Here is a 16,989-nt window from a genome sequence, read left to right on the forward strand (position 1 = left end):
AATATCCATGAAACTGAGCTTGTCTTTGGTGAGCATCCTCTCCGTAACACAGCCACGAAATGAAAGAATGCTTAGGCATCATGTTGGAAATCCACACAATTGAAGCCCATATTCGCTTTCAGCCCTTGGGTTTAAACAAATTATAAGCATCAGCAAAATTAATATTCTCAGCACTAGTCCATTTGGAAAGCAGCCTAACAGCAATTGAGGAAGAGCCTTGTGTAGCACATAGGCCATCCTGAATGGCAAAGATCTTTTTGATGAGGGGGCGAGTCATCTCTCTTAGCCCTCAGCTCCCAGATTGAAGCTGTAGCTAGATAACGCTGATGGACCCAACGGACCCATAAGGAGTCCTTCTTGCAATGAATGTCCTAGAGAACCTTGACTAGTAGAGCCGAGTTCGATCTCTAAACATCCTTAAGGCCGAGCCCCCCCTTCATTTTTGGGAAGGTTGCCAATAAACAAGAGCTGACTTGGAGTTCCATAGAAAGAACTTGCATAACCAGTAGACTTTTTCAATAACAGCAGCATACGTGGGAAGGATGGAGAGCCAAAAGCATTCTACACCTAGCAAAACTGCTCTAATAAGCTCATATCTGCTTGCATAAGAAAGAGAGGATGGTGTCCATGCCTTAATGCAATCAAAGATTTTATTCGTGAGGGGCCCATAGTGGATAACCTTAAGCTTCTCCGCAGCAAAGGGAATACCCAGGTATCGAAAGGGAAGGACGCCCCTGGAGAAATTAGTGACCGCAAGGATACCAGCAGGATAGATGTTGGACTTGAGGCCATTAGCACATAGGCCAGAGCAAGCTTCAAATATGTGAAGATCGTCCATGAGAATTTTGACAAAAATAATGTCGCTCCTAGCAAAAAGCATTAAATCATCTACAAAGACAAGGTGAGAGATGCCAAGGCTATTACATTTTGGATAAAAATTGAAATCAGAATCCCCAATGACCATTTTAAGAGATCTAGACAAATATTCAATGTAAAGAACAAATAAGAATGGTGAAAGGGGGTCTCCCTCCTTGAGGCCTTATTGGCCTTTGAAAAAATCATGCATACTATCATTAATCATAATGGAATAAGAGGCCGAGCAAACACATTCCAAAATCCATTTTGAGAAGGCTAAGGGAAATCCAAGCCCATCGAGAATATGTTAGAGGAAGGACTAATTAACAGAGTCAAAGGCTTTGCAGAGATCAAGTTTAATAAGACATCTCGGAGAGATCTGCTTCCGACTATAATTACGAAAAAGCTCCTAAGCCAAATTAACATTTTCCATTAAGCTCCTGCCTTTGACAAAGGTTGACTGGGCATAGTCGATAATGGAATCCAAAACAGCAGTAAGCCTTGAAGCTAAAATCTTGGATATGACTTTGTATACTACATTGCAGCAAGCAATAGGCCTAAACTCACCAACCGAGTTAGCATGCTTGAACTTCGACATAAGAATAATGGTAGAGTGATTAAGTTGCTTAAGAAAGGAGCCCGAACAGAAAAATTCTTGAATGGCGTTAGTGAATTGCTCTCCCACAATAGGCCAGGCCTTCTTGAAAAAGCATGAAGTGAAGCTATCAGGGCCCAGAGTGGTGTGTGATTTTATGCACAACTAATTCGGGCAAGTGTACCCTAGTCAAATATGCATATAGTGATGAAAAGATGTCGATCCCACGAGGACTAGATCACAATACCAAAACGATTCTAAATTAACCTAAGTTGAACCAATTAATTAATTAATGAATAAAAATGAAAATAAATGAAAAACTGGATTCTTTGTGAGAAAAATTAATTAATGAGTGCACTAGGGTTTAGATTTCATTTAATCTGAGTTATGTAATTATCTATTCAACCCGATTCAAAACCACAAACACCCTTACAGTATTTTATAATTATTTGCATGTGATGGTGGATTTCCCTCAATTAATTAAAAAACTTTCTCAAGTCATATTAATCCTTTATTAATTCAATTTCACTGTCAGATTTCTGAACAGATATCAACGAAATAAATGAGCATTAAGTTCTTTAGAAACCTCTAATCTCGAAAGGGGATTTGACTCACTAAGCTTCCTCGATTCCCATACATGAGCTAATCATCTTTCGATCTCATAGTCAAGCATGTGATTTATATTGCTTATGGATCTAATTTATAACAATCCTTTAGTTAGTCATGCATAAATCATTAAATCATTAAAAGGTGCCCAATCTTTTAAAGCATTAAACACAACAATATAAAATCCTCATGCAAATAATAATCGGGTTTTGAATCAAATTAAACAAATAATCACATAATTTCAGAATTAAAATCCATCCAAACCCTAGTTAAAATAAATTAACTAGACATTATTAACATAAAAATAAAAACAGAAATTAAATGAATGAAACAGAGAGGCTCCCTGTCCCAGATTTGAAACAGATCTGGGCGCGGTTGCTGGCTCTAGTCTTTGTATTGTTCGCGACTTCAATTTCCCCTTTTGTGTCCGCTACTTCTCTTCTTCAATCTCATTGTGCACGGCTTCCCAATTGCTTCGTTGTGCGCCGTTCCAAGCCTCTTTTGTTTTAATCTCCAACTAGTGGATCACCCGTGCGATGCACAGATATCGCAAGAAAAAAAAAATCATTAATACGGAAGTTATATAATTTACTAATTATAATAAATTAACATCATAATAAAGAAGTAGAAAATAATCATGTTACAATCATGAGAAATGAACAAACATACAACAAAATTAATTATTCAATTATTCTAGAATATGTATGTCTCTTTTTGTCTGACCTTTTTTTATTTTTTGACAATTTTTATGCTTTTATTATGGTCTTTTTACTAACACATATGTGTGCATTTAACTAAAGATTGTATCCAACGTCTATAGTATTCGTGACTTATTACAGTGAGATTAACGTCTACTATTTCTAACACACTATTTTCACTTTGATTCACAAAATACTAAAAATATGACATGTCTTATTTTGAACTCTCAGTAGCAAGGTAGTTGATTACTCAGTATAAATAGTGATTTCTCGATTCATTTTATTAATTATTTGATTGAAAATGTTTCTCGTTCGTTATGATTTTGATATTGTATGTGTTATTAAACTATAGCTCAATTATGATAAATTTTCGTGCAATATGCTACAAAGAATAATTTGTGCAGTGAAAAAAAAAGAAAAATAATGCATGTAAGAATGTAGGAACGTTAAACACCCACTATAAATTAGTGGACTAAAAAAAATATACAAATAAATAGAAGTGAAAGAATATAAAAAATGAGCAAATACATAAGTATGAATCAATAAAATAAATAAATAATAAAAGAAAACAAAAACATGTAGATCAAACAAATTGCCTAGATATAAATCCAGAAACAACCAAAATATTTAGAAATAAAAAATTAGCAAACCAAGTTTGCCTTGGGTAAGAAATTATAACAAAAGCCAACAAATAAAATTCAGTAGCAATTAACAAAACAACCTCAAAAGTTTTATAGGAATAGGTCATAACAAAAAAAAAAACATTGTAATTCGAAGCCAATCAAATAAATTTTTTTCAGTTATCCTCCTTCTTGATCATCAATTGAATTTTCTTAGTTACATTTGTCAAGAAATCGCTAAGGAGAGCTCTTTTGGCAAAACACCTTTCATAGTTTTTCAATGTATGTATAACTTACAACTCGACTTCAGCAACGTACTAACTTCATCATTAGATGAAGAAATTTAGAATATAATGTTATTAATTAGTACTTACATCATACATATTAGGAATCCCCAAACTTATTTTACAAATATAAATATTAAATTCTGAAAATTGATGAAGCATATTTTCCCACTCAATTTCGATCTTTTCAATCTTTCAATAAAGATCAGACTCTTGCTGTTGAGAAATGTGAGCATAACACGTTAGAACATGTTTTAGCACATAATCATTCTTAATACATTGCAAACATTAAAACCTTAAACACTATACTAATTTAACTTGCTCCTAGCATACACGTGCACTTAGAAATCAAATTAAGGTTAATTACCAACTTCATCACACTAAAAACTTCACTACGTTTGCAAATTAAATTATACATAAAATTAGAACATTTAAAATTATAAAAAATAAATTTAAATTAATTAAGCTATATATAAAATAAAGATAATTTAAATAATCAATTAATTATATAAATGATAATAATTAAATTTTTAAAGTTGATTATCCATATATGACTTCATATATTCCTCCTGTCAATCAATTACTACATTCAAGATATGTCAAATTTTTAAGAAAGTAATAAAAAAATAATGTTAAAATATAAAATTATAACATTTAGTTATATATAAAATGCTAACATTTAAAATTATAAAAAAAACCTTACTCCTAGCATACACGTGCACATAGAGATCAAATTAAGATTAATTACCAACTTCATCACACTAAAAACTTCACTACGTTTGTAAATAAAGTTAAAAATAAAATTATAACATTTAAGTTATACATAAAATTATAACATTTAAAATTATAAAAATAAATTTAAATTAATTAAGCTATATATAAAATAAAGATAATTTAAATCGTGTGCGCGACTGCTGGCTCCCTACCTCCATGTTCACATATTAATATATATATATATATATATGTATGACATGGGCTGCCCTAGCCAAGCCCAATTCAAGCCACTGCCTTTTATTTGTTTAATAATATATGTATGACATGGGCTGCCCCTGCCTTTTATTTGTTTAATAATATATATATATATATATATATAAACATGCACATGGCATTCACGCCACTGCCAATTAATATATATATATAATAGTTATGTTATTATAATATTATATATAAATAATATAAGATAAAATATAATATATATAAAATAATATATAGAATATTTAATATACTATTAAATATAATAACTTTAATTATATTATAATATTAGTTATTTAAAATATTTATTTATTTTTTAATTTATAATATTAATTATAAAATTAACTTTATAATATATATATTTTTTTCTTTTTATGCCCAAGTCTTCAAATTTATTTCCTGTGCTTGATTCCTACAAAACAAGATTAAAATAATATAAAATTCATATAAACACACATTTATGTAGGAAAAATAGCACAAGATTAAGATAAAAAATAAATAAAAATATGTATATAATTAAGCCCTATCAAATACTCCCACACTTAACCTTTTGCTTGTCCTCAAGCAAAGTAAAGAAGAAATACAAAATAAACATTTCATTTTCATGCTAGGCCAAAATCAATGATTCCAATAACATATCAACACATAATTAATCACAAAATTGATTACCATCCATATTATCAAATCAACTATAAATCCAAAGCATTAATTGAAAGAATTAATCATACAAAATCATCACTTTTGATGCCATGCATACTTCAAAATTAATTCATGAAATCTTGCAACTAACACAATTGAATCATGCAATAGCCTTCTTGCAATCACTTCTCTCCACTACCATAAACATAAGGAGTAACAGGGATGATTTTTTTTTTTTTGAATCAATCTTTTCTAAGTATTACTTGGCTTTTGACTCAAATGTCGACATTTTGTGATGAAAACACCCGATTATTCTCCTAAATAATTGCTTAGAATGCATTTGCATACTCATATTTTGAACTACTATTTGACGTGAAGGATGATGCAGGAGCACACTGTCAACCCCCAGTTACTACTAAGCAGCTCAAAACATAGGAATAGATAAATAGCAATAACTTCTTTTTTCTTTCTTTTTTTTTTTTTTGCTCTTTTTTTTTTTATCATCATCCCATTTTACTTCAACTCTGTTTAGGCCTAGTTTTGAGAAATAATCACAATATTATTCTCACATAATCAATCATGCATAATCACAAAATTCCATAAATTTTATCAAGAAGCATATATTTCAACAATCATAATAATCCAGTATAGTCAATTCCTTTTCCTTAACACTGTTAAATCTAAAATCAATAATCAAATAGAACAGTTCCCAATTTTGAATTAACTATGCATTGAACCAAAGTTAATACAGGAAATATGAAATCGGCCTAAACATGAAAATAAAACATTTTTCTAAAGAAAATCATCATTCATGCACATTATATATTTCTTTTCTCCTTTTTTTTTTTCAATCAAAAAAAATTTGAGAATTATTGAATTTCCCACCCCCACACTTAAATTAAACATTGTCCCCAATGTTTAAAAAATAAGAAAAGAAGAAAGGAAAAGCAATACTCCCCTGATGTAGGCCTTCTTGAAATGCTTGAAGATTGTTGGTCTCATTCTTTTGAGGAAGACGGGTTGGATTTCTTTATTCAACAAGTCCTAAAAAAAAAAAAAAGAAAAAAAAAATTGAAATAAGAAATCAATCCAAGAATATTCTAAAAATTAAGAGAAATAAAAAGAGAAAAAAATAATAATAATATTTCGAATGGGTTGCCTCCCATCAAGCACTTCTTTATAGTCATTAGCTTGACTAGGTTTCCGTCTTCAAGGATCCTTCAAGTGAATGGTGGATTTGGAGAAAGATATATGTCCACCATCGACATAAGACTTCAATCGTTGCCCATTAATTTTGAAAGTTCCCTTAGTTTCATGAGAGACTTCAATTGCACCATAAGAGAAAACTTGAGTTACTGTATATGGACCACTCCATCTTGACCTTAGCTTGCCTGGAAAAAGCTTCAATCTAGAATTATAGAGAAGAACCTTCTCTCCAATTTTGAACTCCTTTTTAATGTGAGCATCATGCCATACCTTGGTTCTTTCTTTATAAAGCCTAGAATTTTCATAAGCTTCATGCCGCCATTCTTCAAGCTCAAACACCCTTACAGTATTTTATAATTATTTGCATGTAATGGTGGATTTCCCTCAATTAATTAAAAAACTTTCTCAAGTCATATTAATCCTTTATTAATTCAATTTCACTGTCAGATTTCTGAACAGATATCAATGAAATAAATAAGCATTAAGTTCTTTAGAAACCTCTAATCTCGTAAGGGGATTTAACTCACTAAGCTTCCTCGATTCCCACACATGAGCTAATCATCTTTCGATCTCATAGTCAAGCATGTAATTTATATTGCTTATGGATCTAATTTATAACAATCCTTTAGTCAGTTATGCATAAATCATTAAATCATTAAAAGGTGGCCAATCTTTTAAAGCATTAAACACAACAATATAAAATCCTCATGCAAATAATAATCGGGTTTTGAATCAAATTAAACAAATAATTACATAATTTCAGAATTAAAATCCATCCAAACCCTAGTTAAAATAAATTAACTAGACATTATTAACATAAAAATAAAAACAAAAATTAAATGAATGAAACAGAGAGGCTCCCTGTCCCAGATCTAAAACAGATCTGGGCGCGGCTGCTGGCTCCAATCTTTGTATTGTTCCCGACTTCAATTTCTCCTTTTGTGTCCGCTACTTCTCTTCTTCAATCTCACTGTGCACGGCTTCCCAATTGCTTTGCTGTGCGCCGTTCCAATCCTCCTCTGTTTTAATCTCCAATTTCTTTCAATCGTGTGCGCGGCTGCTGGCTCCCTACCTCCATGTTCACATATTAATATATATATATATATATGTATGACATGGGCCGCCCTAGCCAAGCCCAATTCAAGCCACTACCTTTTATTTGTCATGGCCGCCCTAGCCAAGCCCAATCCACTGCCTTATATTTGTCATGGCCGCCCTAGCCAAGCCCAATTCAAGCCACTGCCTTTTATTTGTTTAATAATATATATATATAAACATGCACATGGCATTCACGCCACTGCCAATTAATGTATATATATATATAATAGTTATGTTATTATAATATTATATATAAATAATATAAGATAAAATATAATATATATAAAATAATATATAATATTTAATATACTATTAAATATAATAACTTTAATTATATTATAATATTAGTTATTTAAAATATTTATTTATTTTTTAATTTATAATATTAATTATAAAATTAACTTTATAATATATATATTTTTTTCTTTTTATGCCCAAGTCTTTGAATTTATTTCCTTTGCTTGATTCCTACAAAACAAGATTAAAACAATGTAAAATTCATATAAACACATTTATGTAGGAAAAATAGCACAAGGTTAAGATAAAAAATAAATAAAAATATGTATATAATTAAGTTCTATCACGGAGCCTTCTCATTGCCAATACTAAAAAAGAGCATATTTGATCTCCTCGCCAGAAATACTGCTCAAGAGAAAAGTTGCTTGATCCGTTGAAATGCAGGGCCTATATCTTAGGACATTAAGGTCAATGGGATCACAAGGCTTGGAGGAGCGTAGCAAGCCCTCGAAATAGTAAATAAACTCCCCAGCAACCTGATTCGAAGACTCTCTTACTGAACTATTCGCACGGGAGATGGTTACAAGAAAATTTCGCTTGGAGTTTAGCTTAACAATAGCGTGGAACAACTTTGTGCACCTGTCGCTAAGCTTCAAGTATGTGTACTTTGCCTGCTGATGGTAGAATGATCTTTCAGCTTCCTTTAAGAAAAGGGTTTGCTTCCGCGTCAAAGTGAGCCAAGATTGAAGGCTAAGGTCCTGTGGATGATCTTGAAGAGATAACTGGGCCTCTTCAAGCTCCTTGTCAGCTCTAGTAACTCTGGAGAGATATCACTGAAATGATTAAAATTTAAGAGCCTAAGGGAAGCCTTAAACTATCTAAGCTTCTTGCAAAAACTAAACTAGTTGGTTCCTGGAATATGCTGTTGGAAGACTGATCTTTCAATGCCTAGAACATCACCATGATTAGCTCACACGTTAAAGAACCGAAAAGGCTTTCTCGAATGGGAGCTTTACTGAAGAAAGGAGATAACACTTGGAGAGTGATCCGGCAAGCATCCCGCTAGTAAACATTTTGCATGGCCAAGAAGGCTACTCATTAACCAAGATTAGTTAATCATTACTTTGTCCAACTTAGAACAAACAGAGTTATTGGACTATGTAAAGAAATAGCCAGATGAAGCCATATTCGTGAGCCCAGCGGACTTAAACCTCTCCTGAAACAGTGTCCTAAAACAATGTTCGAAAACCACTTCCCAAAACAATGCCTTGAAAGTTGCAACCAAGCCTAGAATGTTTGAGGCCAACATGAAGTGTTTGAGGCTAAGCCTAGAATGTTTGAGGCAAACATAATTTTGGCAACAAAGTTTGCTTCCAAGGGTATGAGGTTTGCGACAAACATAATTTCAGCAACAGAGTCTGCAGCCAAGGGTATGTAGTTTGTAGCAAACATGTTTTTCGGCCAGAGAGTTTGTAACCACGATCCTCATGTTTGCGGCCAACGTGGGCCAAGGATCGTCTCACCATTTGGGCATTTGACAAGTGTTCATCAGTCACTTTGTAAATCGTGCCCTATAAAGATCTAGCTCAAAGACTTAGAAAATGACTTTTGATTCTTCCACTTTTGGTATAGTCTAACACTTATTGCGAATCAAGGAACTTCTTTTTAGATTGGAGTACTAACTTGATCATCAGAGGGTCTTTGTTGACAAACCATCCGCATGGACCTTCTAACTTCTCTTTGTTGAGATTTTTTAGGGAAATAAAGTGTTTTCACCAATCCAAAAGTTTTAAGACATCGTTTCAAGACATTATTTCAGGATATGGTTTTCGAGCATTGTTTCAGGATATGGTTTCTAGGCATTGTCTACACATACTGAACCTCTAGTCTATTCACAAGTTGTTAAGATTACCAAGTGAAGAGATGCTATGGCAACTGAAATTGTAGCCCTTGAAGCCAACCAAAGTTGGATGCTTGAGGATCTATCTCTTAGCAAGAAACCCATTGGGTGCAAATAGGCTTGTAAGATTAAACTTCAAAATAATTAGAACATTGAACGTTGTAAGACTCAGTTAGTGGCCAAAGGATAGCGCATAAGTTGAAGGGTTGGATTACGCCAAAACTTTTGCTTCCATTGAAATTTAATCATAGTTTATTGTTTATTATTTGTTGCTACAACTAAAAACTAAGAGCTAGACCAGTTGGATGTTAATGATGCTTTTCTTCATGAGAATCTTAGTGATGAGTTCTATATGACACCAGCTCTAGGTTTTCTTTCAGTACTGATGCAAGATTATGTTGTTTACAAAAATACTTGTATGACTTGGAACTTCCTTCACTTCAATGATTTAATAAATTCTCTATAGCCTTTATTGATTAGAGTTTTATTCAATCCAAGTTTGATAATTCCTACTTCACTCGAGTACAAGGTACTTCTTTTATGGTCATTACCATTTACGTTCTGATATGATCATGGCTGGTAATCATGCCCACCATTTCCTACTCGTTTGTTGAAACCAAATACCAGTTCTTTCTTCTACCATTTGCAAATTAGTTTGGCTTTGAAGTTTGAAGTTTGCTTCCTGATTTGACTATGTGACTCTCCACGTCAATCCCTTTGTTTTATGATAACAAGCTGGCTATCTATATTAAAAATAACCCAATTTTTCATGAACACACCAAGCACATCAAAATAGATTGTCATTTTATACTAGAAAAGCTTTTAGTTAACATCATCAATCATAGGCACATTTCTATTAAGTTTCAATTAGCTGATATCTTTACCAAGGCTATGGGACACGATCAATTTCATACTCTGTTATCCAAGTTGGGCCTTTGAAATCTTCAAGCTCTAATTTGAAAGAGGGTGTTGGCATATCACATATTTAGTTTCCTAAATTTCGATTTTTTAAACCAGGTAATTGTCTCATCAAATTGATATTTAGTTTTCTAATTGTTTTCAATATTTAGTTTCAGTAAAACTAAAAATTCAGAAAGTTCCAGCCATGCTTCGTGAGGTGGAGTCTAGTAACAATTGCTACGATCCCATGATAGTTGCGATTGGCCCTTATCACTAAGGAAATGACAAGCTAAAACGAATGGAAGCTTTCAAAATTCAATTTAGAGAATAGTATGCCTGTAAATGTGGAAAACTATCGGAGGAATTGTATAAAGAGATGAAGACGTCTTTGGTTGAAGCTAAGAACTACTATACCGGGGATGTAGTAGAAAATTTTAAAGACAAATATGAGAAGTTTGTAGATATGATGTTTCTCAACAGTTGTTTTGTCATCCAGTTCATGGATAATTGTGTAGACCCCAAGAAGGATGGTGCAAGGATCACAAATTTTGATTCACCATTCATTATGCGTGATATTATGTTATTGAAAAATCAACTCCCTTTTGATATCCTCAAAAAACTAATGAGCTTTAAAGGACATTCATCTAAATCCCTTAACGAGGATCCATTAGAGGGCAAGTCTGGTGCCAGCAGTAGCGGTAATTCCAACTCTAATAGCGTATATTTAAGTTGTTGTAGTTAAAAAACTCGTAGTTGGATTTTGGGTTGGGTCGACGGTCTGCCTCAAGTGTGCAACGGTCGTCTCATCCCTTCTGCCAGAGATGCGCTTTTGGCCTTAACTAGCCAGGTCGTGTCTCCGGCGCTGTTACTTTGAAGAAATTAGAGTGCTCAAAGCAAACTCAAGCTCTGGATACATTAGCATGGGATAACATCATATGATTTCGATCTTATTCTATTGGCCTTTGAGATCGAAGTAATGATTAACAAGGATAGTCGAGGGCATTCGTATTTCATAGTCAGAGGTGAAATTCTTGGATTTATGAAAGACAAACAACTGCGAATGTATTTGCAAATGATGTTTTCATTAATCAAGAATGAAAGTTGGGGGCTCGAAGACGATCAGATACCGTCCTAGTCTCAACCATAAACGATGTCGACCAAGGATTAGCGGATGTTACTTTTACAACTCCGCTGACACCTTATGAGAAATCAAAGTTTTTGGGTTTCGGGGAAAGTATGGTTGCAAGGATGAAACTTAAATGAATTGACGGAAAGGCACCACCAGGAGTGGATCCTGCGACTTAATTTGACTCAACACAGGGAAACATACGAAGTCCAGACATAGTAGGGATTGACAGACTGAGCGCTCCTTTTTTTTTTATCGAACAGTAAATATATAGATAAAAAATGTACAATGTACACCGGGCATTCCTGGGAACCAAGGCAATAGCCAAACAATTAACGATCACTGGCAAGCGCCTCAAAATGAACTAAAACCTGAGGATACATGGTAAACATTACTCTGTATACAAAAGTTTTAATCCTACAAACAAGGCCCTCAACAGTAGGCAATGCATTTTCAAAAATAAATCTATTTCTAGCTGGCCAAATCTGATAGACCGAACAAGCTAGAGTAATTTTCTTCACCTTATAGATCCAAGAAGAACCCCTGGTTGCTCTAAATAGTCATCTGATGGCACTCGGTATGGAAGACATGGCTCTGAATAAGCCAATACACGATCTAATTTGGCCCCAAATAGCCGCACTAAAGGGGCAAAGGAAGAATAAGTGGGTCGTAGACTCCTCAGCCCTATTGCAGAAAGGGCATGACCGATCAATCTCTAAAAATAGAAGCTTTTCACGAGTTAGAATGCTAGTCCTAACCCCAAGCCAAAGCATGAAGCTATGCTTGGGGACAAGAAATGGATCCCAAATAATTTTCGCCCAACCTTTACACTGACCCTTCACTCAAAAGAAATCATAAGCTGCCTGCAAATCGAGCGAGTCCTCATTAGACCAGCTTTCAAGCTGGCAAACGGTAACCTCCAAAGACCCGCACATGTCACACAAGCTGTCCCTAATAAGCAGCAATCTTTTCATTAGTGGAGAGTCATCCCTCCTCACCTGACGCTGCCAGATAGAAACCGAGAGTAAGAACTCTTGGTAAATCCACTTGACCCACAGGGTGTCTTTCTTCCGATGAATGTCCCATAGATTTTTTACAAGGAGGCAAGAATTCCAACACTTTAAATCCTTTAAGTCCAGCCCTTCCTCACATTTCGACAGGCAGATTTCCTTCCAGGCAACTAATGATGTCTTGGAATTCCATAGGAACTGGCTGCGTAATCTGTAGACTTGCTCAATAACAGCCACTGGAGCAGGGAGGATGCTAAGCGAAAAACAAACCACACCTTGGAGCACACCACGAATAAGCTCCAGATGCCCTGGATAAGATAGGGAAACAACCAACAATGGTGGCGACCTAGTTAAGGGATGCCTTTCGACTATAGGCCAACAGTGTTTTTGGCTTACACATGTTAAAGATTAAGCCATACATGGTGTCGCCAACAGCCGGAGGGCACCCCTTAACGAGGCCCAGCACATCACGACATCGTCCGTTCAACCTATACAGGACTGTAAGCAACCCATGGCAGCCTTTGGCACGTCTTGCAATATCCCTTCCGATATTGTGATACGATAGGCCAAGCTCGAGCATGCCCAATTGCCCATGATATCGCTGGAAGAGCGATTGAAAACGATCGCGACATCCATCCTGGTGACTTTCACGAGAGAGTAACAGGGCTGTCCAACCAAGTCGCAAGCACGCCCACGCGAGGCCCAACACATCACGACGTCGCATGTTCAACCTATACACGGCCGCAAGCAACCCATGGCAACCTTTGGCAATGTCTTGTGGCATCCCTTCCAACGTCGTGATACGATTGGCCAAAGCACGAGCGACGATGGTACGCAAGGCCAACCAACTCCCATGCATGTCTTTGCTCGCCACGAGCACCAAGATGAATGATCAAAAGTAATCAATCCCCCTCCCTGCTGCCTTGCATGGACAGCCCAAAGGCCTTTGAGCCGAGCCCAAAGCACGCCCATGCTAGGCCCAACGCATCACAGCATCATCCATTCTGCTTCACGTGGTCTTGCAGAATCCCTTTCAGCATCGTGATACGATCGACCATGCACAGGCACGCCAACAGGAAAAACCTTACCTACCCCTAAGCACATCACCTGCTAGGCAACAGCGAGGTTGTTTCACTCAATAGCCCCCATTATTAGCCAACGGCAGTGGCGACACCGTTGGCCTAGCACACCACTTCGGGACCCAACCTGTCAGTTTGTTGCCCAACGGCGTCGCACCACCCTCGGGCATTGTGGCATCATTCATTTCGAAGGACACCCACCACCTCCGGCAACACACATGCCATGGCAACACACAAAGCGATTGCTTGGCACAGAAGAACCCTTTAAATTTAAGAGATTGAGCACTTAGTCGGGGGGTCGGCGGAGGCGGTAGGGGGCTAGGGGCGACAGCCGACGGTGGCAACCAGGGGAGAGGCAACCACCGTGAATGCCAAGTGCACCTAGGCATGCTTGCTGGCCTAAGAGCATGCGCATGGCATGCCTTGGGTGCTACTTGCTCACATGCCCAAGCGCCCCTTGGTGCTGACTACCTGCCCCCCTATGGGACATTCATCGAAAAAAAGATACCCTGTGGGTGAAGTGGATTCACCAAAAATTCTTACTCTCGGTTTCTATCTGGCAACATCAGGTCAGGAGGGATGACTCTCCACTAATGAAAAGATTATTGCTTATTAGGGACAATTTGTGTCACATGTACGGGTCCATGGAGGTTGTTCGCCAGCTTGAAAGCTAATCTAATGGGGTCTCGCTCGATTTGTAGGTAGCTTATGATTTCTTTCGAGTGAAGGGTCAGTGTATAGGTTGGGTGAAGATTGTTTGAGATCCATGTCTTGTCCTCAAGCATAGCTTCACGCTTTGGCTTGGGGTTAGGGCTAGCATTCTAACATGTGATAGGCTTCTATTTTTAGAGATTGATCGGTTATACCCTTTCTACAATAGGGCTGAGGGGTCTACGACCCACTTATTCTTCATTTTCCCCTTTAGTGCGACTGTTTGGGGCCAAATTAGATCGTTGATTGGCTTATCCAAAGCCATGTCTTCCATACCGAGTGCCATCAGATGGCTATTAGAGCGGTTAGGGGTTTTTCTTGGATTTGCAAGGTGAAGAAAATTGCTCTAGCTTGTTCAGTCTATCAGATTTGGGCAGCTAGAAATAGACTTATTTTTGAAACTACACAGCTTACTGTTGAGGGCCTTGTTTGTAGGATTAAAACTTTTGTATACAAAGTAAAGTATACTATGTATCCTCAGATTTTAGTTCATTTTGAGGCGCTTGCTAGTGATCGTTAATTGTTTGGCTATTACCTTGGTTCTCGGGTATACCCAGTGTACATTGTACATTTTTTATCTAGATATTTACTGTTCGATCAAAAAAAAAAAAAGAACGAGCTCTTAGTTTGTCAATCCTTACAATGTTTGGACCTGGTAAGCTTCCTCGTGTTGAGTCAAATTAAGCCGCAAGCTCCACTCCTGATGGTGCCCTTCCGTCAATTCCTTTAAGTTTCAGCCTTGTGATCATACTCCCCCCGAAACTCAAAAACTATGATTTCTCATAAGATGCCAGCGGAGTCCTTAAAGTAACATCCGTTGATCCTTGGTCGGTATCGTTTATGGTTAAGACTAGGACGATATTTGATCATCTTCGAGCCCCCAACTTTTATTCTTGATTAATGAAAACATCCTTGGCAAATGCATTCGCAGTTGTTCGTCTTTCATAAATCCAAGAATTTCACCTCTAACTATGAAATACGAATGCCCCCGACTGTCCCTATTAATCATTACTCCGATCTCGAAGGCCAATAGAATAGGATCGAAATCTTATGATGTTATCCCATGCTAATGTATCCAGATCTTGAGTTTGCTTTGAGCACTCTAATTTCTTCAAAGTAACAGCGCCGGAGGCACAACCGTGCCAGTTAAGGCCAGGAACGCATCACCAGTAGAAGGGACAAGACGACCGATGAACACCTGAGGCGGACCGATCGACCCAACCCAAAATCCAACTATGACCTTTTTAACTGCAACAATTTAAATATACGCTATTGGAGCTGGAATTATCGCGGCTATTGGCACCAGACTTGCCCTCCAATGGATCCTCGTTAAGGGATTTAGATGAATGTCCTTTGAAACTCATTAGTTTTTTGAGAATATCAAAAGGGAGTTGATTTTCCAATAACATAATATCATGCATAATGAATGGTGAATCAAAATTTGTGATCCTTGCACCGTCCTTCTTAGGGTCTACACAATTATTCATGAATCGGATGACAAAACAACTGTCGAGAAACATCATCTCTGCAAACTTCTCGTCTTTGTTTTTAAAATTTTTTGCTACATCTCAGTATAGTACTTCTTAGTTTCAATCAAAGACGTCTTCATCTCTTTATACAATTCCTCCGATGATTTTCCACATTCACAGGCATATTGTTCTTTAAATTGAATTTTGAAAGCTTTCATTCGTTTTAGCTTGTCATTTCCATGGTGACAAGGGCCAATTGCAACTATCGTGGGATCGTAACAATTGTTACTAGACTCCACCTCACGAAGTATGACTGGAACTTTATGAATTTTTATTTTGACTGAAACTGAATATTAAAAACAATTAGGAAACTAAAGATCAATTTGATGAGACAATTACCTGGTTTACGAAACCGAAATTTAGGTAACTAAATATGTGATATGCAACACATTCTATTAATGATAAATTGATATGATTATAATAATGATGTAAAATTTGATAATTTTATGTTAAATAATATTTTTATAAAATTATGAATAATTTTGTTAATGTTTTTGTTGTGGACAAAATACAACAATTGAGATTTATAATGTGGGATGGGTAGATGGAGATGAAACTTGGTATTTAGAATCGATTGAGTGACCGGAAATAATACCCAGAAACTTTATCCTGAAACAATACCCAGAAACGACATCTTGAAACAATGCTCGAAGACTACATCTTGAAACAATGCCTGAAAACAGTGTCCTAAAACATTGTCCTAAGTCCATGTCCTCATCCTAAAACCTCCTTCTAAAACAGTGTCCAAAAACCATGTCCTAAAATAGTATCTTGAAACAACGTCTTGAAACTTTGTCTTGAAACCATGCCTTGAAACAATATCCGGAAATCACTTCCCAAAACAATACCTCGAAAGTTGTAGCCAAGCCTAGAATGTTCGAGGCCAACATGAAGTGTTTGAGGCCAAGCCTAGAATGTTTCAGG

At 36.0% G+C, this 16,989-nt stretch overlaps 1 protein-coding gene across 5 annotated transcripts in view; it reads right to left on the reverse strand.

The window, feature by feature from the left end:
* Positions 1-499: 499 nt before the first annotated feature.
* The window catches only part of LOC127811079 (uncharacterized), a 34,849-nt gene continuing 18,359 nt past the window's right edge, over positions 500-16,989 (reverse strand). For 2 of the 5 annotated variants that reach the window (XR_008025626.1, XM_052350794.1), the window contains exon 5: positions 7,687-8,041. The gene's annotated coding sequence lies outside the window, so the exon portion shown is untranslated. Of the gene's footprint in view, positions 889-4,852; positions 6,314-7,686; positions 8,042-16,989 lie in introns of those variants that run through there. The other 3 variants (XR_008025628.1, XM_052350799.1, XR_008025627.1) reach the window with 3 other exon arrangements.

This window comes from Diospyros lotus, chromosome 1, assembly GCF_014633365.1.
Source record: "Diospyros lotus cultivar Yz01 chromosome 1, ASM1463336v1, whole genome shotgun sequence".
In the NCBI taxonomy this organism is placed as follows: domain Eukaryota; kingdom Viridiplantae; phylum Streptophyta; class Magnoliopsida; order Ericales; family Ebenaceae; genus Diospyros; species Diospyros lotus.